This window comes from Sceloporus undulatus, chromosome 4 (genome assembly GCF_019175285.1).
Source record: "Sceloporus undulatus isolate JIND9_A2432 ecotype Alabama chromosome 4, SceUnd_v1.1, whole genome shotgun sequence".
NCBI lineage: Eukaryota > Metazoa > Chordata > Lepidosauria > Squamata > Phrynosomatidae > Sceloporus > Sceloporus undulatus.
In genome coordinates, this window is record NC_056525.1 from 207693693 (window position 1) to 207717574 (window position 23882).

At 39.4% G+C, this 23882-nt stretch overlaps 1 protein-coding gene across 1 annotated transcript in view; it reads left to right on the top strand.

Moving 5' to 3' along the window:
• Window positions 1–14360: 14360 nt before the first annotated feature.
• The window catches only part of KCNB2 (potassium voltage-gated channel subfamily B member 2), a 193189-nt gene continuing 183667 nt past the window's right edge, over window positions 14361–23882 (top strand). Inside the window, exon 1 of the mRNA XM_042466191.1 lies at window positions 14361–14822. The gene's annotated coding sequence lies outside the window, so the exon portion shown is untranslated. The remainder of the gene's footprint in view (window positions 14823–23882) is intronic.

A 23882-nucleotide genomic window follows, 5' to 3' on the forward strand; every position in this document is an offset into this window, starting at 1 on the left:
AGTTTTAATCTTTGAAAAGTAACTTTTTCAAGCATGTCCAGGGGCTCATTTCTTCTTTTGAACTAACCCATGATTTTACTTATTAGAGTCATTTACTCATTAGAAACTGAGAATTCCATAAGAATAATATGCTCGTATGAATATACTAAGATGAAAATGTTCCTGGTAGCTGTGTTGTCCATATAGCACAAAACAACAAAATCTCAACATGTAGTGCTATGTTATTGAGCCAATGAAAAGGCACAAACTTTTCTTTTAATCATGTTGATTTTGAAGCTTCACAGGCTTCTGCATCAGATAAAAGATAGATGGCAGGGTAAAGGACAGATTTTTGATTTTATGTAAATATTAAACATTCCGAAGGGAGAAGCGGGAGATATAAATAAAATTTATTATTATTATTATTATTAAGTGGCTGAATTGTTCAGATTGGAGGGAAATATGGCCTCATGAAACAGATATTTCTGTGCTTATAATATTTAATGTAACACCATCTTCTCTACAGTATATATTGCTCTTATAGGGCTCACATTGACCTGGCAGAGATAATCTATAACTGGATAAAGGCCTGTGGTTATGGTTATAGAATATTAAGAAAGAAAGCCCCTCTTGACTTTTAACAACATCCAGTGAGATCTACTGAACCCAGGAGAGCCACAAGAAGCAAAACAGAGCAGCAATGCTTTTACATAAAGAGACAATTGGATGCAGTTATATCAGAAAGGGATAGCCTAATAATAATTTATTAATATTTAACAATGTGTAAAAGGGTCAAGCTAAATGTTACTGTAAGAGTATAGCTAACAAACGACAGGGTTTTTCCCCCTTTCCTTTTTTGTACAGTTGGAGGCAGTCTGTTTGAGAAGGTGAAACCCCCTGTGCTTAATGAGGGATGGCTCATTCCTTCCTTCCTCTGCTGTGATTTTACAGATAATCCAGCATGCATAGTTATGGAGTTTAGAGAAATTACCCCACTGGGATTTCCCCCCTAAACTCTGCAACCACACAGAAGAGAAAGAACTAAAATCTTAGCAGAGTAAGGAAAATTGACTTCTCGGTATACATGTATAATATTATCCCACTATAGCCCATGATAGTTTGCCTTAGGGTTGCCATAGGTCAGAAATTACTGGAAGGCACACAGGAGCAACAAAATGTCTGAGAACATTTTGAAGAGCACTAAAGTTACAAAAATATTCCCTGTCTGTACAATTTTTACAGAGCTGAATTAACTGGTGGCGAGCTCCTCTCTACTATATTACAGTGGTTGTAAAAGCCATTGCAAAGTTCTCTGAACTTGTTTTATTACATGTTTCTTTCATTTATATGCCAGTTTTCAGGTCTAACCAGTTCAAGATGGTTTATAACATGTTAAATTTTAAATTTAGTATACACTATAAATTCTATTTAGTAAAAAATTATCTATAAATTCAAATTGCACACTATACAAAAGAAGAACAGACATCATACCTGAAGCAAATATTATATAGAACGTTGTAAATATTACTGATATTAAATCAAGACTGCTAAAAGCAAAAAGTTTAAAGTACAGCAGTTGGATCCAGAACACAAACACAATCCATACAGAATGAAGATGCTCCTAGTCAGTCAATAGGGGTTCACCCTGTGCTGGATGGGGTTACACTTCTCTGAAGACACAGGTCTGCAGCTTCAATATGTTCTGGGATTCAACCCTAACTCTGGAAGCTCAGGTTTCAGCAGTAGCTAGGAGTGTATTTGTAAGTTAAAGCTAGTGTGCCAGCTGGGCCCATTTCTTGAGATATCTTGACACATGCCTTAAATATACTGTATCCTGGTTAGATTACTGTAATATGCTCTATGTGAGGCTGCCTTTGAAAAGTGTTTGTTCAAAAGAGCTTCAGCCAGGTTGCTAACAATTCATTTGTTGTGACAGTTTCGCTGGCTGCTGGTCCACTTCTGGATGTAGTTCACAGTGTGTGTGGTTTTGACCTATAAATCCTTATATGGTTCAGGTCCAGGTTATTTGAAGGAATGTATTCTTCCTTACCAACCTGCCTATGCTTTGACATCTGCTGGGGAGGCTGGTACCCTGTTCCACCACCCACACAGCTACATCTGGTGGCAACACAAGAGAGGGACCTCTAAGTGTCTGACCCCAGGGTCTAGAACTCACTGAGAATACTGGCACCCTCCCTACTTTCTTTTCATAGATAAGTAAAAAACTTTTCTGTTTTTATAGGGATTAGATAATTGATTGTATAAGGTCCATCCCATATAAACAATGTGTTGGATTTTCCTAATTGGTGTGTGTGTGCGCGCGTGTGTGTGTAATGAGCTATGTTTTAATCTGGTTTTAATTTTTTGATTATTTAATCTCTTTTTAACTTTTGTATTTTGTGAATTTTTAATTATGTGTTCTTTTAATCTGTTGAAAGCTGCTCTGAGTCCTGAACTGGGAAAAGGGTGAGGCATAAAAATCATTATCCATCATCACCACCACAACTACAATCCTAGATGTGTTTACTTAGAGGTAAATCTCCCTGGAGCTCATTTCCAAGTAAATGGGCATATGATTTCAGCCTAAGAGGTCAAGGCATGTAACACAAAACCAACCTAACATTGATATATCTTTAGATTCTATCTGAGAAAATGGTAGTCTGCCCATTTGTTATGAGCTTGTTTGGAGGCTCAAGCAGAGGATCATAGCTGTGGTATACTTCTTTTTTGGGATTACTGTCGTCTTCCACCAAACCATTCATCTTTGGGAAAGTTGATATGAAGTAGTGAAGAAGGAAGGGGAGGCACACCTTACCAGTCATATCAGCCAAATTACATTAAATGTTAACTATCATTTTATCTCCCCTCCTCTCGTAAAGTGTTTTATATTATCTATAAATATAAAATGAATTTCTGTAAAATAATCTATATCCCATATTCTGACCAACAAATTATAGCATTCAAGGCAGCATCATTTAAAATGCTAATACCCACTCTGTGTGTGCATGTGTGTGTTTAGGCTAAAGAATAGTGCAATAGATTAACAACAGCAGACACCCAGAAATCTTAATCTTGGTATAATCTTGCACACCCATTGCCAGTTCCCACAGTCTTAGATTCATGGATCTAAATCCAATGGTGTGCAAGGCCAACTACTAGCACAATGGGAAGTTCTTTTCCCTTCTTCCCTGTAACTTTCTGTGGCAATTTAAAACATGCTCCAAATTGTCAGGGTCACTGAGATGGAATTTGGCTCCTGCTGAAAAGTGATTCTTGGATTATGCAGGGAGGGCCTCTCATGAGAGTTCCAGGTTCCCATAAGATTAAAGACCTCTTGGGAGCCCAGAACTAACATAAGAGGCCATCTTCTCATGAGAGAGGTAGGCTTTATATAGTCCTCCATCACATATTACTTGCCCCAGTGTCCTAGGCCTATAATGCTGAGAGCAGGGAAAGTTGATTCTGGGACATCTCAGGCTGCTCATGACGTATGACCTTCGGCAACATTTGTTATGTAATTTGAGGCCATTTCTCTGCATATGAAATTCTCACTGTTTGGTCTATGGTAAGCATGCCTGGCATCCCTTGCTGTTCAAATATCTTGATTTGGCAGGAACAGTCCTGATTAATCCTCTGTCATCCCATTTTTTTCAGCTACTTTTACTTCAGTTGCTGCAAACTGAGTCCAGAGTGCAAAAGCAGTTTGCACTCAATGCACTCCTCAGGGAGAAGAGAAGGGGGACAGGGCCTTGCCATTCTAAGCAGGCTAAGGCAAAAGCAAAGTGCTGCAGCCTATCCTCATCAATAACTCATACCCTCCTGAACACTGATGTTAATTGGCCACAGTGTTCCAATTTTCATCTGTGAAATGTTGGAGGGTATGGAATTCATTTTATCCCAATTGAGAGTGGGAGGAATACCGGATCTGAGGCTACTGATGTTCCCCAGAGACAAAAACATATGCAACATAGCTGGGCTTTGGGCCCCTTTCTGGACCACTTTCCATACTGGCTCCCCTACCCTTCACCCTGCAAAATAGTTTTTTTATCCTGTGGAGAAGATTTTGTATAGGAATGGGGTATGGGAGACGAAGGCTTTTATGGCCAGCATCCATAGTTTTTTGTCGGTTTTTCGGGCTATGTGGCCATGTTCTAGAAGAAGGTCTGGGAGAGTTCCAGTACAGTTCTTTCAGCAGTACAATCCTATTGGATCTTAGCCACTGCACCCACACATCCAAAAAAAAAAAAAAAAAATCAGTGAAGACTGGGTGCTTACACAAATATAACCACAATTCACTCTTTTAGAAATAAAATACTGGAAATCACATACATGACCTTTGATCTTCAGATAGTTAAACACCAAAATAAACATGTTATAGTGTATAAGAAAGCTTGCTTCTTGTGTGCCTTTTTGGTATTTCCCTATATGTGTTTGAGTCACCCAAACTAAAATAGGAGGAAATCTGGTTTTACATTACAAACTTTGTTTCCAGTCCCGAAAATAGACTGATTGCACAGCTTTCCAAACTGTTCATCATTCTCCAAAAGGATGGGTAGGGGTGACAGGAATATGACAAGTATGTTCTGCCCTAAATTAAATTACTAGACCCATTGCATCAATGAGGTTTGCATAACTGTTAACTTACCATTGAGCAACTGATGCAATTATTCTACTCTGTTGAGTTTAGATCTCTGAGTTATAATAGGTTCAAATGAACTTCAATCTGAACTTCATCTTTCATTAAGGTAACATTTCATTAAAGCAACAATGCCCACTTTTTAAAAAAGTAAGCCCCGCTGAACTCAACTGGGCTTTCTACTGAACTAGCCATGCATAGAATTGCATTGTTAATTTATATAATGAGGAGCACATTCTGTGAATTCGTAGGTAACCTTATATGACTGGGATCTCCTGAAGGAATTTTATTGGTTGAAGAGAGGCTTAAGAAGGCCTGGTTAACTTCTTTTTGGTTAATAAATATTTATTTATCTTAGAAATTAACAGGTTAAAAGAACACATTAAGGAAGGAAAAAAGCAATTGTGGAACAATAAAGGCTGTCTTGGCTGTCTTCTCAAGGCTCAATAGGAATGGAGCCAGCCTGACTTCCTCTGGGAGAAAATTTCATAGTCAAGTGCTGCTGCAAAGAAAGTTTTGTCTGCCCATCAGGCAAATTTTTTGAGGTGCTGGGAACTGCAACAGGATCTCTGTTTACTTCTCAGCTTGAATTTCGTATTCATTAACGTCCAGTTTCAACAAAGGCAGCTTCAGAAAGGAGATTTTTTTGGTCATTTTATTGATGTTTTCCTGTACAGTTCAAGCAAGAGTTATGTTCCCTCCACTCCACCCCACCCAATTTGTTATCTCTAATTTATGTAAAACATTTCTGCCCTCACAGCACTTTCTAAATGTTTGACCAGTTTTGTACTGGCTAAAAATCCTTAAAACTTCAGAGGCTGCTGCTGGAGCAGAACAAAAGAAAGGGGAATCAATTTCATTTTCTAAAAACAGCCTAGATCCTGAAGGTTGTGGTTCATTTCAAAACAGCATCTTGTCCATGACTTGTCCTTCCTGCATCTTGTCCATGACTTATCCTTATCACTGATATGCCACTCTCCCTCTTGATATTCTTGTCTTCTAACCTTCCGTTAATAGAACTGGGAACGGAAAAGCTGCAGAAAACCACAGGGCCTGCTTGAAATAATTTACCAAACCACTGGCACAAGGAACTTACAAATGGGGATGAGGAGGAAGGGAAGCAGCACTCAGAGGAAAGAGTAGATAGCTTGCAATTAGATCAATCAGTCCCAGAATCAGGCCTGTTAGACTACAAATCTAATTAATCTCGGTCAACATGTACAATTGCTAGGGATGATGGAAATAGTAGCCCAGAATATCTCAAAGGTCCTAGTTATGGCACATAATCCCAAGGAAGATCTGTGTCTTTGCTTCCTTTTTAACAATTGTTCAGATTTATCTACCTCAGGAGATTTTGAGCTTCTAGTTGATTATTGTATATGTATTAATTTGTCAGTGCAGCTAATCAGAAAGTTCTGGTGCTTCAAATCTGTGCACCCAAGCTCTGGTACAACACTGTATCCAATAAGGCGAACCCAAAAGTTTTAGGAGTAGACCCTGTAGGACAGTAATGCTCTTTTGCATAAATATTATTGACCCAGTTCTCTGAAAATGTGCGGAGTGGCTGAAGTAATCTCAGAGACTGACAATTACTGGTATTTGGCCAGCAACACCTTTCTGCTTTAGTTGGTATGCCAATTCTTTCTCTTCCTATAAACCAAATGGGTACAAATGCTTCTTTATCACAGCATCCCATTTATTTTCTCCTGCTCCAAAGTGCAGGACCTGAGCTAATGGGTTAAAATTAAAGAAAGAAGACTCTGACTAATTTTAGGAATAATGTCCTGATGGTAAGGCTAGGTAACCATTGGAATGGACTACCACAGGAGGTGCTGGGTTCTTCTGTGTTGAAACCTTTTAAATATAGGTTGGATGGCTATCTGCAGATAATGGTTTAGCTGTGGATTTTTGTATTGGTCATGAGGGTGGATTAGATAACCCCTGGGGGTTACTTCTAACAGTATGATTATCCTATTCATTTCTAAAGGAAAGGAAGAGGGACATGAGCCAGCTACCAAAGGCAAACTTTAGCTGGCAAGTTATTGGTTATCCCAAACAGAGTAAACTTATTAAATTAATTGTTGAATAGTGAGTCATTACGTAGGTAAGTCTAATGGACTGAATGGTTCTGCTTTTTTCAGTACTAAGTGAAAATTCAGGCCTTCATTGCCCAAGCATTGTGGCAGGGTAAAGTGGGAAATCACTGAAGATTTATTCTGCAACTCAAAAGTAAAGCTATGAAAGATCGTAATGAAAACTACTCTCTTAGCACAAGGAAATTGGGGATTACTTTTTATTTTTAAGACATTCCATTGTAGCAGCTAGTAGAGAAAAATGGCTTTAAGGGAAATGACAGATTAAATATTTAATAGTACCAGATGGAATAAACTGCTTTGATATAAGGCATAAACTGATGGAAATTGCAGGGAAATAAAACCTGGAATGAGTTACTCTGTTGCCAGCAGCACACCTGACAGCCACATGTTGTTTTCTACCTATCTCTGATGTGCAGACCTTTCACAGCAACACATGTTTAGGTTGTCATGTCAATGAAAGATATCGCTGTAACGTGCTCTCTGCTTCTCAACACACCTTTGATCATGTTAAATTGTAACTGATTTTCTCACAATGAGCAGACTGGTTACCCATATCAGTAGGCAGGAGAGAACTGTGACACAATAAAGAGTTTCTACACTTGCAAGTTGTTAGGAATCCCTAGTGAACAGGGAGAAGATGGGACAAAGATGCCATGACTGCACTGTGAGAATATGTGCTCCATGGCTAATGCTAGCAACTTTACAGCCACAGTTTTCCTACAGAAATTGTGTCCCATATCATTGCATGCACAGATATGTGTCAAATGCTGGGTCCGAATGAATTATCCTGGAAACACACTTAAGTTTTAATACATTAGTGGAAGAGAAGTAATGGAAAAATCAATTGAATATAATGCTTGTAATAATGCAGGCTGAGCTGTAAGTGATGATGACTTGTAATGTATGCTTAATGGTACACATGTCTATACAGAAAAGGAAAATCAGCAGATGCCTGCAGCCTTTACAGGTTTGGTGGATTGTCAATGCACTCTAGCTCTGAAAGAAAATATATACTGTACCAGTATGTAAGGGTAAGATAAAAGTCAACTGTATGGAAAGAAGACAAGCTATAGTTTATTTTTTACACAAGTCTCCTTTTCTTTTTAATATGCCCAGAATTAAAATTGCAATCCAGACTTATGTATATTTATAAAGAGGTTGCTCCCATTGTACTCCTATAAATGTGCGTAGAAATATCTAAACTGTGGTCTTGAGATGCATGTGACTCATAAACCATGTACCCATTTCTAAATTCTAAAATGAAGGATGCTGGAATACCAAAAAACATGCAGGGGGAGTTGTGTTGGCCATTTAGCAAATCCAAACAAAAATCCATAGTGATACCTTTATTGGCTGTCTGAGATGCACAATATACAGTGCACCCGTTTTTAATGCAAGGGATCTGTTCTGGACTCCCCAGGTTAAAAAAAAAAGTGTATGCTCGAGCCCCATTGAAAATAATGGGGTTCATACATGGTGTGGCATGCACCCCATTACGCTTAATGCTGAAAGCTGCGTATGGTGCTTATGCGTATGACGCGGGCACACTGTACTTATTGCAAGCTTTCGAAGCTCTATGGGCTTCTTCATCAGATTGGCCAATAGAGGTACCACTGATGGAAGTAGGAACACACTGGGCTTTTTAAAAATTACTGAATAATAATAATAATAATAATAATAATAATAATAATAAAAGTTTATTTATAGAACGCTGTGTATTTACACAGCACTTTACATAACACCAATAAAAATGCAATTAAATCCGGCAGTTGGGTTTCTATACCTGCTTACCAGTGTACTAAGAGGTTTACAAAGTGTATGCTAACAAGCTGGGTACTCATTTTAGTGACCTACCGAAGGATACCAGGCTGAGTTGACCTGGAGGCCCTGGCTGTTATTGAACTCACAACCTTGTGGTTTGTGAGTGAGTGACTGCAACACTAAGCCACCAGGGCTCCTAAAAACATATCTTAAAACGGTTAAAGACAAGAGATAAAATTAGACAAAACTGTTTAAGATACAGTAAAACTAATCAATCAAGTTGGGAAATGGAATGCTTCTCTAAACAAAAACGTCTTCAATTTGGCCTTGAATTTAGCTAAATAAGAGATGGTTTGTAATTGTATGGGAAGGAGGTTCCAGGAGTGGGAAGCAGCATGGGAGAAGGGGCAGATCTGAGTGGGAGAGATGGAGATCCTCGAGTGAGTCAGTAGTCCTTAGTTGCAGGGTCGTAGAGCACAGGCTGGGAGATAAAGGGAAACAAGTGTTGAATTGGGAGGGGGGCATACAGGGCTTTAAAAGTTAAAAGAAGTTTCTCAGCCCTTTAAAAAATGGGAAAAAGATCTTTCTAATTTTATTTGGAATAGTAAAAAAAATCAAGAATAAAGATGAAAATTTTGCAAGACTCATTGGAGAAGGGAGGATTGGCGATACCGAATCTAAAATGTTATTATAGTGCCTGTGCTTTAGATTGGTTATTAGATTGGATTAGATTAAAAAATAAGATAATAATTAATTTGGAAAGAGTGGAATTAAAATATGGATTTCATGGGTACTTGTTTTTTGATAAGATGAAATTGGACAATAACTTTAAAAATCATACCATTAGGAAAGCTTTATTAAGGATTTGGGAAAAAATATAAATCAAGATGGTGTACTAAAATCCCATTATGAGCCTCTCCGAATGAAGCGATGTTATTAAGGGAAGAAATTAAAAAGAATCCGTGGATAACATATGCGGAAATTACGAAAGTACATCAAGGGAAAAGGGCTATGAAGACTCAAGAAGAATTAAGGGAAGAAGGAGTGACTTGTAATTGGGTTAGATATAGGCAGTTAAAAGAGAAATATGAAATGGATCAAAAAAATAGAGGAATTGGTACAACAGAAGTTGATTTGGAAAACATAATCAAAGATGAGAGAAAACAAATATCAAAATTTTATAAATTAATAATTAAAGTGGAATTGGAGGAGGAAACAGTAAAGGAGTTTATGATAAAGTGGGCTAAAGATTTAGATGAATCTATACAATTGGAACAGTGGGAGAGAATTTAGAAAAGGAGAATAAAACAAACGTTAAGTATGAGTTTAAGAGAAAATGTATATAAATCTCAATATGGGTGGTATTTAACTCCGTATAAATTATCTAAAATTAATAAAGATAATAAAAATATCTGTTGGAAATGTCATAAAGAGGTTGGGACTTATATGCATTGTTGGTGGATTTGCGGAATAGTTAGAAAATATTGGAAGATAATACATATAGAAATGAGGAAAATATTTAATTTGGAGAAATATGCGGATCCCAAAATGTACCTCCTAAACATAATTGAAAACAAAAAATTGGAAGAGCAAGAAGGAAAACTGCCATTTCACACAATCATGGCAGCAAGAATGGTTCTAGCAAAATACTGGAATAAAGAGGAAATTCCGAAGGTGGAGGAATGGAGGCTGAAGGTAATGGATCTTTATGAAATGGATAAGCTCACCATGTTATTAAAGAAACATTATTCAAAGGAATTTTATAAAGAATGGGACTTTTGGAAAGTCTATATGCAAAACAGAAAAAAAAGAGCAAAGACTGATGGCAATTTTTGAAGAATAAACTATCTATGTTATAACAATGGTAGAAGTATAAATATTTACTATAAAATCCGGGAAGAAAAGTTGATAAAGATCTAAAGGTATTTGGTAAAGTGATAAAGATTGAGATAGAAAGGAACACAAACATAAAGGTAAAAGGGTTTGAATCTATAGATTTGGGGGGCAGGGTTAGTTGTTAAATATAAGAGTAAGTACGAAATATATGCGGTGTAAGAATAGGAACGGTTCTAGCTTGAGGAAGTCATTTTGTAAAAAGAGACTGATAAATGAACTAATTGAATGGCAAAATTATGTACGATATTAAATGTTATAATTGTTATAAACATTATTTTTAAATAATAAAATTTTTAAAAAAGTTAAAAGAAGTTTCTGATGAATTTTAAAAGGAATAGGGAGACAGTGAAGGGACGACAACAGGAGGGTGACATGGTTGAAGCATCAGGCAGAGAAGATAATTTGGCAGCAGTATATTGCACAGAGGTTAAGGGAGAAAGATGGAAAAGGGGAAGCCCGGGCAACAAAAGGTTACAGTAGTCCAAGTGAGAGATGATGATGGCATGAACCAGCATCTTGGTAGTAGGATGTTGAAAGAAAAGGTGGGATTTATTGAATAAACAGTGGACCATCTGAGAGAACATCCTCATTGTTTTTTGCTTTTCAACATACTTTACAGTACTCATTCATAGGGTCACCATAAGTTGAAGCCAGTTTTACAGTAGCTAACAACATGCTGAGACCAATACATATCCCAAGATTCATGATGTCTAATTTCAGAAGGAAAGCTTTCTCTGTATGTTGCCTATTGAAGTCTGGCTTCGGGCACATGCCTATGACTGTGCTGATCACAAGGTTGTATACAGGTCCTTGGGAGAGATCTTAATAGAGACCTGCAGCAGAGAAAGAGACTGTGCTGCAAGCCTTAGGTAGAACCCACTTTCCTCTCCCTGCTTTCTTAAGAGGAACTACATAGTTAATTCACAGTGTCTGAATATAAAATTTTGCCAATCTGAAGGAAAAGGCACATATGATTGTTCAATGGTAAGAGAAAGACACTCTATACATGGTCTTTCTATACACTGTTGTTTTTTCACATGTCCCTTGACAAAGAAAATAAAATCAGAGGCTAAAATCGAATGATTGCTGCAGGATTTCTACAGCAGTCATAATAAATAGAGATAACTGTATATATTTCAGATGTATTAGAGATATTTTGAACAACCACTGTTTTTATTGAACATCTTTCATGCAAAGCAAAATACCACCAAACAAAGCATTTCTAGCAGGACATTTTAAGAAGTACTAGCAACATAAACTGCTGTGAAGTAAATGTAAGGACTTAATCACAATATGCCTGCTGTCCCGCCACAGTTGCACTAGTTTAGTAACAAAAGCATACCAATTTTGCATCAATCTTTATCACATGTGTTCTGCATTAGGGCTTTAGCACTGCTTTGGCGATCCATGGCCCGGCAATCTGATTTCTGCACTGCCATCATAATACCCCCTTCTGACCCTTGCATGCCTTCTGTGCCCAACAAAAAAGAAAGAAAGAGAAAGAAAGAAAGAAAGAAAGAAAGAAAGAAAGGAGAGCCTCTCCTTGTGAGAAGACTGTAATTTCTTTGTTGGCTGGCAAGGGGGCAGAGGGGAAATAAAAGAAAGTGTGTGTGTGTGTGTGTGTGTGTGTGTGTGTGTGTGTGTATATATTCTATCTCAACAAAAGTCTGCAATTGAAAAATTGAAAAATGAAGGGGGTGGGTGGGAGAAAAGGAGACACTGACACCCAAATACAGTACTGGAATTGCCTATCACACCTGAGGACTAATGCTACAGCAGCATGTGTGACTGTTGTGTGCCTTCAAGTCATTTCCAATTTATGGCAATCCTAAGGCCGTATCCTATCATGGTGTTTTCCTGGCAAGATTTGTTCAAAGGAGGTTTGGTATTGCCTTCCCCTGAGGCTGAGAGTATGTGACTTACCCACAGTTACTCTGTGGGTTTCATGGCCAAACTGGGAATTGAACCCTGGCCTCCAGAGTTGTAGTCCAGCACTCAAACTACTACGCCATGCTGGCTTTCTTTGGGAGTTTATTGATGGCTTTTCCCTGTCCATGTCATTTTCCATGTCATTACATGGTGCACTCTAACAGCGCTTGTGGGGCAAGGCAGACGGTGGCATGGGGTGATAACTATTGCGAATAGCACTATTATCTGACTTTAATGCTGATATAAAAGCCAGTGTGTAAACATCACCCAGAAAATAGCTAAACAGAAAAACCATCCTACTGGGTTATGTACAGAAGCCTGTTGCTTGCTAAACGTGGATGAAAAACATTCTCCACACTTTTTTGTCCATTTATTCCTTTACACATCTTAATGCTGACCTTTATTTTATTTTATATGTTGCAGGGACGTAGCTAGGATTTTAGGAAGGGGGGGGGGTCCAGACTAAGTGCTACCATTATAATGGGGCTTAGGTGTGGCGGCACAGCAGCACACCATTCATTTTTCTAATGGAGGGGGGGTCTGGACCCCAAGAAACCCCCCCCCTTGTCTACATCCCTGTATGTTGTTTTATTACCCTGTTTTATTTGAAAATGGCAGGCAGCCTACCTTTCAACATTGAAAGGAAAAAAGGTAACTAAATCTGGAGAAATCACATGCATTTATACAGAGTGGCCTCCATAGAGCTCTCCTCTTTTGGGGGAAATGTTTGCGTGTGCACACTTTGCCTCAGTGTTGTTGCTCCCTTTCTGAACATGGTGACCAGATGTCCTCCTTTTCCAGGACTTGTCCTCCATTTCATCCTCCTTGCCAGGAGGAATTCCAAAAGATCCTTCCTTTGGAGCCTGACTAAGAAGCCAGAATTTCTATTTTTTCTGGTGTTTTTAACATTTCCTTTGGTCAGGTCCTCCAATTTTCCTTGCAAAGTCCTCCATTTTGCAGTGCCTTCTCCTCCTGGGCAGTGAGGAGTAAATCTCTAGTCACCCTGCTTTGTGTGGCTCTTGGCCTTGGCTCAACAGGTCCAAAACACACTGCAGAAATAATCCAGTTTGAAACCACTTTAACTGCCTTGGCTCACTGCTAGAGAATCCTGGGAATTGTAGTTTGTTGAGCTCTCTGGCAGAGAAGTCTAAATGTCCCACAAAACTACAATTCCCAAAACTCCCTAGCATTGAACCAGGGCAGTTAAAGCAGTCTCAAAGCAGCTTACTTGTGGAAGTGCCTTCTCCCATACAATCCTTCCCACACAACCAGGTCCTCTGGGACTGGGATGAATTTACTGTAGCCAAGAAAAACCAGGTTGGCTGCGGTTACCCAGAGCACTTTTTCACTTGCCGCTCCTAAATGACGGAATGGCCTGCCGGAGGAGATCCCTCCTATGACCACTCTTGAGTTGCTTTTAAAAAGGCTATCAAGGCGGATCTCTTCCGGCAGGCCTTCCCAGACTGACCTCCCGTTACTGGGATGGGGACTGCCCTGCGACTGCCCTGACTGGCTCTCTCCAATCTTGACCAGTTTAATTTTAACTTACATTTAATGTTGTTTTAGGGTAAGGGATAAGGGGATATGTACTTTCAGTCATGTTTGACATTGTAATTTATTTAGGTTTTTCATTGTAACCCGCCTTGTAACCCACCTCTCCTTATGGAAAGGCGGGATATAAATAAATCTATGATGATGATGATTAAACACACACTGCAGAAATAATCCAGTCTGAGACCATTTCAACTGCCCTGCCTCAGCGCTGGAGAACCCTGGGGACTGTAGTGTTTGTGAACCATTGAGCCTTCTCTGCCAGAGAGAGAAAGAGAGAGAGAGAGAGCTCTGGAGCCACAACAACAACAAACTACACTTCCCAGGGTTCCCTAGCACCAAAGCCAGGGCATTCAAAGCGGTCTCAAAGGTGGATTATTCCTGCAGAGTGCTTGTGTGTGTGTGTGTGTGTGTGTGTTTGTGTCAGTGAGCGCGCGCCCTGGCAAAGCTCCTCTCAGGCTGCGGGCGCGCGCACCCACCCACCCACAGATGTCCCTAGCCACACATCCACATCCACCCAGGAGTAGCAGCTACTCCTCCTCTTGCTGCTGCCACCGCCAACATCACCCCTCCAGGCATCCTCCTCCTCCTCCTCCTCCTCCTCGCTCTCCATCCCATGCAAGCGCAAGGGGATTACACTGGAGCCCGAGAGGAGCTCTGCCCTCCTGCGAATCTCAGGCGCTGCTTGCCTGGCCTCAGCCCCGATCCTCGGGAGGAGGAGGAGATGCTCAGGGCTCCAGAGCAAGGCTAAGGGGCTCCTCCTCCTCCTCTTCTTCTCCTTCTCCTTCTTCCTCCTCTGGGAGGGTCGCCAGGGAGGCCAAGGGGGACACCTGAGAAGAAGAAGAAGGAGCAGCAGCAGCAGCAGCAGCAGCAGGAGGAGGAGGAGGAGGAGGCAGCCGAGGGGGATTCCGGGATGCCTTTGTGCTTCCCGCTCCGCCTGGGTTTATGCTGAAGGAAGGGGCTTTCCGAGGAAGGTAAGCGGCGCCGGAGGAGGAGGAGGAGGAGGAGGAGAGGCGGGGGAGACAGCCAAGGCTGAGGGGAGAAGGGGAAGAAGGGGGCGTCCCCGCTGGCTCCCCTTTTACCTCCAGGGGAGTTGCGCTCTCTCTCACACATGTATATGTGTACACAGACACACAGACACACACACTATATATATATATACATACACATAATAAACATATATACATACAGATACAAACACAATTTATATATATATACAGACACACACACATACACACAAACAAATATGAGAGCGCAACTCTCTTCAACACACACACACATATATATGCATACATATATGCACTTATACATTTAAATGTGTGTGTGAATCTATATACACACATATATACGTCAAAGGGGAGTTGCGCTTTCATACATATATAAATACACACACACACATGAGTGCAACTCTCAACATATACAGACATTACATATATCTGTGTGTGTGTGTGTGTGTGTGGATATGTATGTCAAGGAGAGTTGCACTCTATCTCTCTCACACATATACATACACATATATACACAACTCTCAATGTATATATATATGTGTGTGTGTGTGTATCTATCTATATATACACACAAACAGATATACTTCGAGTAGAGTTGTGTGTGTATATATATGTGTGTGTGTTTGAGAGAACAACTCATCATACATATACACACAATATATATGTGTGTGTGTGTGTGTGTGTGTACGCATACACACAGAGATATATGAGAGTGTAACTCTCCTCAACATATATATACACACACATATACACACAACTCTCCTCGATGTATGTGTGTGTGTGTGCATATATATATAGATAGATACACACAGAGAAAGAGAGATTTATATGCATGTGTGTGGTATATACACACACACACACACATATATATATATATACACGTTGAGGAGAGTTGTGTATATATGTGTATGTGTGTGTGTGTGAGAGAGAGTGCAACTCATATATATATATATGCTCTGATATATATGTATACACACACACATATGTAATTTGTGTATGTGTCGAGAGTTGTGCTTATATGTGTGTGCATATATATATGTATGTACACACACATACAGAAACACAAACATACACATATACACATGTGTGTCTGTGTGTACATAGACGAGAGGTACGCGCTGTCATATATATATATATGGGCTGTCTCTCGCTCTCTCTCACACACATAAACCAAGGCTGGACCTGACCTCTGGCTCCAGGGGAACCCTTTGAGGGTGAGGAGGTGCCTTGGGCTATTGAAAAGCAAAGGGGGGGGGGATGAGGAGGGTCTTTCTCTGCCCTCAGCCCTCCCTCTGTCACTTGCTGAACGGGTAGAAAAGGTGGTTTTATTCCCCCCTTCTTTGATTTGGGGGCGGGGAAGGAGGTTTCCACAGCAGAGCCCTGGTTTTGTGAATAAGCACATGCCTCTTGAATGACTGCTAGGTGGAGGGATGAGCGGGAAGGAACCAGGCACTCTGGAACAAATGGAAACATACCTATTTATTCTGCTTTTCCAGGCAGCCAAAAAGGAAAAGCTTAGCAGCCCCCCCCCTTTTTTTTTTTCCCAGCTATATATGTTCTTTTTTTTAAAAGGCGCTTGGACTTTCTTCCACCTAGGGACTGGATCTGAGTAATTGATGCTAGAAGAAGCGTGAATCCAGTGCACCTTGCCTTTCTTCCCTCCCACCTGTCTTTTTGAGCTCAGATGCCTCTTTTGTACTGGAAAGAACTCATCCAAAACAGTGATTGGAAGAGTTGTAATTGTACCTTCATGCGTGAGATGCATTTACACCCTGAGATGAGTTAGTTTTACGGCTGTGCAGGGTTTTTATTTTTAAAGGGATTTGGAGCATGCTTTGCTTTTACAGCTGTGCGGTGGAGCATCTTTGATACCAATACATCCAAGGAGCCAAGTGGATCGGGGCATTTCAAGGCACAGCTGGGGAAAGTTATGTTTAGATTACAAGTTCCAGAATCCCCAGTCTGCATGCCCTGGGGCACTATAATACAAAAAGTAACTTTCCCAAGCTCTGCATTTCAATGCTGGGAACAACTAAGTCCATGTATGCAGCTTATGTAGATACTGTCCATATTTATAGTACTTCTTGGACTTCATTCAAATCAAGTTACATAATGATTAAGATAAAAATAAGCAGTGTATTTACAGTTTCTTCAACATTTTAACTTGCCACCCAAACTCCAGCTGTCACATCGATGCTGAAATGAATGAATAATTGCTGTTTGCTCGTTCATCCCCACCTCTAAAGGCAGCATTAGACATTTGTCAAGAGGCAGTACAGTCACTTTGCAAACAAACAGCCGTCATGCCCTGATCACTAAGCGAAACAGATTTCAGTCAATAATCTTATCCTGTAATGCCGAAAAGCTGCCAGGGTCGGTTTAAAAGGAGGAGAATAGCAGCAAAGCCGGGGAGGCTTCAGAAGGGTGAGACCTGCTGGGTTCTCAAGAGAGCTTTGCTTCTAAAACAGGCAGACCTTTTTTTTTATTCAGGTTTGCCAGCCTTCTCAAAGCTCCAACCAAGGTTCACGCAAGATAGTGGGCAAGGTGTGCTGAGGTTCTGGATTTATTTTACTTATTTATTTTGTTAAAAGCCAGGCCCAGTCTAGTTTCTTCTGGAAGCAATTTGATTGTTGCTAACTTAAGCAACTTCAGTGTCTGGAAAAGAATCAGAGTTCGGAGAACTTATTTCTTGAACTGTAACTCCCAGAATCACATGGCCAGCATAGCTTGTCCCATGCTGGGTAGAAGATCCAAAGAGCTGTAGTTTTTTTTATAAAGGGACTTTCTCAAACTTTGGGAAATGTTTTGATAACAAGAATGAGTTCGAACCTAGTTATTTTGCCCCCCCCCCCAAAAAAAAATCTGTTCAGATTTGATTGTTGTTATTGTCCAATGAATGTTCAGACTTCTGGCACTTCCATCTGTTTCATAATCACTAAAACATCTTGTCATCCACTTCAGGAGGAGAAGGGTGCTCTGTATAGGATATTTGTATTTCTAAACAGCTCTCCATTAGCTTCAGCACTTTAAACATCTTTGATGCCTGTGCATACATTTATTTATGTCTGCACTATTGCTACAACTTTAATTGACATCTTGCCGCTTGGCATTCAACAGTGTGAAGGAAGAAGTAGATTTAAAGAAAGATCTTCTATGGTTTGCTTGTAACTATGCTACAGTTTATGTTACATGGTTTATTACTTAATCTTCAGCATTCTCACTTTTTTTGCTAGTATGCATTCATCTCTAGTGCATGTAAAGTTTGTAATTCTTTTGTAAAACTTCTTCATCAGGAGCTCATCAGTACTCTTCTTTGTGTTTCTTTCATTAGACTACTTTAAAGCTGACAGGTGGCAGTGATACAGCTGACAGTTTAAAATTCATATATTTTCACATAGGAAAGAAGTTATCATATCTCAAAAATAGAGAAGTGTTTCAAATATTATAATTGACCACTGCAGATATTATAGAAGCCAGAGTTTTATGTGTAAGTATCCTTTACAACCAATGCACTGAAGGAGCTTTACATTTGGGAATTTAATGTTTTAATTTCTCAGTATCACTGCTGATATATGTAGATACGACAGCTGCATGCTCTTGTTCTCTCTCTTATACAGTTGGCCCTTCTTATACATGGATTTTTTTTATACATGGATTCAAGCATCCACGGTTTGAAAATGTTCCAAAAAAGTATAAGTTTCAAATATCAAATCTTGATTTTCCATTTTTTATAAGGGACACCCTTTTGCTATGTCATCATATTTAAATGGGACTTGAGCATCCACGGATTTTGTTATCCATGAAGGATCTTGGAACCAAACCCCAGCATATTGCAAGGGTCCACTGTACACAGACATATACATTTGTGTGAATATTTTCAATACATACTGGCACTTCTATAAGTGAAAAATTCTGGTTATAGGTATTTACTGATAGTTTTAAATATGTTGTTTACATCTCTGGTGTTTTAATTTGGGATCTGTTCCAGAAAATCAGATCTATACCTTTCATGTCAAAACTTACTTTGCCCTTGACTGTAACAGTCACAGTGTTGAAAATGATTAATTTCTTTGAAATTATTGCCATGATTTCAATTTAATGCTATTTAATGCTGAGTAGAAATGGAAAAGCTTTCCCCACCCTTTTAAATCCCCCCCTTTTTGCTATTTTATGATCTCATTAGGTAGTTGTGGGTATGAATATGATATAGTTTTATGATAGCAGGGACATTTTAACCTTCTGGAACACAATCCCATTACATATTTAAGAGTCAAAAGACTGGTAAAAGTCACTTGTACAGACCAGACCTACTTCCTCTACCTGACATGTATTCTCAAAGTATGATAGTAGAGCAAGGCTATACACATTTGTGAAAAGGTCATTAACTGTATGGCAGCAACATGCATAGGATTCTTAGGAGCTACACAAATAAACTGTGTGCTGAGGACATAAACTTTTAGAGACCTATACCATTACCAAAACTGTATCATTTTAACAGAAGCAGTAACTTTTCTTGGTATCTAGAGCCCTTTCCTGATCTGAGGCCCTAAGTTGCAGTTTATTTAATGTGCACCTGCATTCAGCACTGGCAATGGAATAATCTGGGGCACCATGTAAATGGAATTGCCTTTGAGCATCTTCTTTCCATGGGGCGTGCTTTGGTTCTTTACAATATACGACTTCCAAGCTGAATTTAAAATGGCATACTGCAAGATAGTTTTGACTTGTAAACCTGGCATTGAAGTGGTAGGATCAAAAAAGTGTTCTGCCTTATTATGCAGCTTAAAGGTTGGAACCTTTGCAGAAACTTTGTTCAAAGTAAGTATGTAGGACAAACAGATACTGGTTGGAAAAAATGAGTTGAGGTGGGGAAGGAATAGGACATGAGCAGTAGTGATAAAATGCTGTAGCCCATGTGGACTGTACCACTTTCAACTAGAGTGAAAGATTACCAGTCCCAGGCATATTTACTCAGCACTTAATGTCAGTTTGTTCACTGGAGTTTTGTTAGAATGTTGGCATTCATATTACATATTACATTTTAAAAACCCCAAGGAAATAAAACTGTTCTAAAATATGAGAAATTAGCCTTTTAGAGAGAATGCTAACACAGAAGCCCTTGTCCTGAAGTACTGGGAATTGTAGTCCAACAAAGTATCTTTTCCTAGCTTCAGTTTAATGTCATCTTTTGTGGTTTGACATAGCACAATCCACTAGCACACAGATCACTATAGGTTGGGTTGTATCACTGAAGCAGGGATAGACAACTTGCAGCCTTCCAGTTGTTGGACTGCAACTCCCATTATCCCTTACCATTTACTATTCTGGCCTAGGCGGGTGGGAGTTGCAGTCCAGCAACATCTGAAAGTCACCATCCCAACCTCTCCAGTTGTACTGTACATTCAATGGATTGCCATTTCAATTACCATGTTTGATTATTATTATTATAATGATTAGTTTTGTATTGCACTTTGCAGGATCCCTTTTACACTAAACAATTATATTATTATGATTCTACTTCAACTGTTATTTCTATATCCTGTGTAATCCTAAGATTTGTAGTTTGGTGAGACACTAAAACTCTTTGACTGAGGATTCTAAATACTCTTCCCTAAACAAATAAACTCATTCAAGATGTGATGCTGGAGAGAATGCTGATGATACTGTAGACTGCCAAAAAGACAAATGGATCCTTTTTCAGGATAAGAGGGCCTGGAGATGTCTCATCCCCAGGGTCACAATGAGTTGGGGCTGACTCAAGAGCAGTTAAGAAACCAACGCCCTCCCCTCGCCCCATGAAAATCCCAGGATTCCATAAAATGGAATTATGGCAGTTAAAATGGAATCATAGTGCTATAATTATGTAGCATAGATGGGGCTCAGTATGCAAAGGTCACAAATGAACTGAAGCTGTGCACTTTAAAGCCCCATCAGTTTCAGTGAGAGAGTTAAACGTGTATTTAAAACTATCTCACTGAAACTGATTAAACTTAAAAGGGCTTAATCTGGGAGATGCCAAAATATATTATGGTGTTTCCCTAATTTATTCTAAAAGAAACACAGCACTACAAAAATATACTTTGTAATGGTTTGGATCCAAAGCTCTAGTGTGGATGGCATCACAGGTATGCTGAAAATCCACTGTCTGTTTGCTGCCTGCCTACAGCTCCCTATTCTGCCCTGCATGCTGTTCCAGAGGATTTCCCATTGCAACGGGAAGGTGTACAGGCAATGCAGTCAAGGAAGTCAGCTTAGAAAAGTTACTTTTTTTAATCATAGTTCCAAGACTCTTCTAGTGAACATGGAGATTTGAGGATTTACAGCCCACAGAAGGAAATTTTCCATGCTTAGAGTAAGTGACTGTTTCCCGTAACAGCTTTTGCCTCATGCAAGGACAATCTCTGAATCCAGAACAACATAAAACCGATTGTCCTAAGGGTCCTATGACACTATATGATTACTGTATAGCACTATGATTCCACTTAAATTACCATGAGATCCTAGGGTTTGTGGTTTGGTGAGACACAGGAGTTCTTAGGATGAGAATGCTAAATGGTTCTGCCTATATTGTAAATCCCTAATTCTTTAGGATGGAACCAGAGCAATTAAAGTAGACTCATAGCCTTATAATTGTGTAGTGTGAACAGTCAAGATTCCTATCCATGGGTTCCCTATTCAACCATTTGTTCATGTTGGGTCTTCAAAGTGAAAACTAGTACTTTTACTGTACTACGCTGATCTCAGTGAGTTGAAAAGGAAGACTTATTTATTTGTGATTTACTATTATTACATACTAACATTCAATTTTGTGGTACAGTGACTCAGATTTTTCAGGTGGATGTAGGAAACACAAGTTTTTGCTTGGTTACAGAACTTCATGGTTGGACTTAAAATAGTTGATTATTCTTTAATCTACTATACTATGTACCGGTAAGCATTTCAATAGGGTTCCGTGTATTTTTAAAGTGTTAGACATTAAAGAAGTCTTGATCATTAATACTGGTTTGTGAGAGAGTGAATAAAGCACTAAACCTAACGCTAATCCTGGGTTTCATTCATTTTACACAGTATTGTACTTTGTTGCCACAGTAACTGTCTTGACTCCACCCTGTGGAATTTAGGGATATGTAGTTTTTTGAAACTACATATCCTCTTCTAAAAAAACGATAGTGTGTTATCATACTACAAACCCCAGCCATGGTATTTAATATGGTATTAAAGTGCTATTATGAAAAAGACCAAGTTTATCACATTGTGTTCATGGTTTAGTCCCTCTACTGACAAGCAGATATTTGTGTGTGTGTGTGTGTGCGTGTGCGCGCATACGTGTGCACATGTGTGTACATGCATGTTCCTTCAAGCTGTTCATTGATTTATGGTGACCCCTTGAATTTCATAGGATTTTCTTAGGCAAGAAATGCTCAGAGGTGGTTTTTCTAGTTTTTTCCCCTCTGAGATATAGCCTACAGCACCTGGTATTTGTTAGTGTCTCTCATCCAAGGTTGATCCTGCTTAGCTTCCAAGATCACATGGGATCTAGTGCCTTTTGGGTATATAGACTCTATAGCAGATATTGAGCAGATGCCTATTTATCATTACTAAATCTCTGTGATTAAAAAAATGCTGACTATACAGTTGCTGCTGCACTTACTGCTTGCCACGCAACTGCTACTGGCACCTGAACCATCCCATGGGGAAAAAAGATAACCCTGAAATATAGTATTCATGGTGGACCCCCACAGCGATAAATTGTACACTTCTCGTCTAATCTGCCAAACTGTTCCCATTACATTCCACCTCCGTTCCTTCTACCTCAGCTTCCCCTTCATGCCAGACCCTTCAAGACCTGCAATGGTTAAACAGAATCCCCATTTCAGATAAAGTGTGTATCTAAATTCCAGGTAATGGGAGATGCTGCTGCCCTTCTTTAAGAAGCAGCATTTAGCTGATCTATGTTCACATCAGATGAAGACAAACTACTCATTCCAGATCAGAAATAAAATGAGATTCTGAAGCCCAAACTCACTACTTTGACCACATATTTGCTGCTCTTGCTACATTTGCTGCTGTTTTACAAAAGGAAAGTGAGTGAGACTAACCAACAAGTGACTTGCTCTCTGGTCCATTGCCAAGGGCCTGCAGATATTTGGGTACCAGGGGCACAGCCTTTAAAATGGTGGCCCCACTTTCCTGAAATGTTCTCCCCAAAGAAGTATGCCTGCCCTTGTTTCTGCCTTTATGTAAAGCCTTTTGTTTCTGCAAATTGGGATTTGGTGAAGTGTTACGCATGTTGATTGCTAGGTGCTTTAATCTGGTTTTCTGAATTGTTTTAACTGTATTTGAAATTATCATTTGCTACTTAATTTTTTTTAAATCTACCTTTGTGAGGTTTTTCTTACCCTGAAAGGCAGAATAAATACTGTATATATGCCATCATACTAGACAATATACCAAAACAACATGACTAAAATATGCAAAAAAAAAAAAAAAAAAAAAAAGTAGACTGGAACTGTGCTTTCTGTGAAGGAGGATAGCCTCTTTTCCATACAAGCATCTTTGTTATCACCTACTTCCCCAAAAAGAAGTTTTATACAGGACAGTTGGCACCCATACTGTACCAATAACTAATAGGCACTTTGAGATGTGGTTGGTTCTCATCAGATCTGAAAAATTCCAGGTATGGGGAAACATTGCACAACAATCAGAACTTGGGGAAGTCCTTTTAAAAAAAACTCTCTGGCTTCTGGAAATTGGCGGTTGTTATCCAAGAACGAAATTATCCTAAGATCGGTCCAGGGTGCCAGTCTGGTTTCCTGAACCCTCATTGACTTGAAATGCCTTCATGTATCATCATCTGATTTGTTCCTGAGGCAGATGTCCCTCCAAAGATCACAATGCCCAAACTATCACTTGCTGCACTACAGTGATACTTGCCTCATATTGACTTTCTCTGCTCCTGGCCTCTCCCAAACCACATATTTCCCACAGTTTCAGAGTATTCTCACAAAGCAGTGTTGCATAAATGAC